This window comes from Nestor notabilis, unplaced genomic scaffold (assembly GCF_000696875.1).
Source record: "Nestor notabilis isolate BGI_N333 unplaced genomic scaffold, ASM69687v1 scaffold14681, whole genome shotgun sequence".
NCBI classification, from domain to species: Eukaryota; Metazoa; Chordata; class Aves; order Psittaciformes; family Psittacidae; genus Nestor; species Nestor notabilis.
This window is the reverse complement of record NW_009916532.1, coordinates 143,617-144,129: the sequence shown is the minus strand read 5'-3', so window position 1 is coordinate 144,129 and position 513 is coordinate 143,617.

Genomic DNA, 513 nt, shown 5'->3' with positions numbered 1-513 from the left:
GCTGGGCACAGAGGTGAGGCTGACTGGTCTAAGATGTAAGATGTAAGGTCTAAGATGTAAGTGTTGGCACACAGCTGACAAAAATTTTAAGGCTGCATTAGTGTTCAGTAGTCTTGAAGCAACATAACTGAATTCTGCGTAAGGTATGTTAGTTCCATTTCAACTCTTAATCTTTCCTCTGCAAGTTTTGCATGTAAGCATGCTAACCTGTAGTAATTTGTCATGTGTTACCATAATTTCTTAAAGGAGGGTTAGTAAGCTGGTGGTTTTTTGCTTCCTTTGAGTAGGTATGGCTGAATTTATATATTAAACCCTATTTCTTAAACATCCTAAGTTTTTGTTCCACAACTGTATACATCCTAGCTTGGTGATTCCGTGATCTAATGTGTCAGTAACATTAAGTACTTTTTGTAGGTGTTAGTAGCACCATTTAGAATTGTCTATTGAGTAACATTTGGGAAAGTAATGACTTGAAATGCCTAAGAAGGTCTTTAGATCTTTTTGCATTTCCTT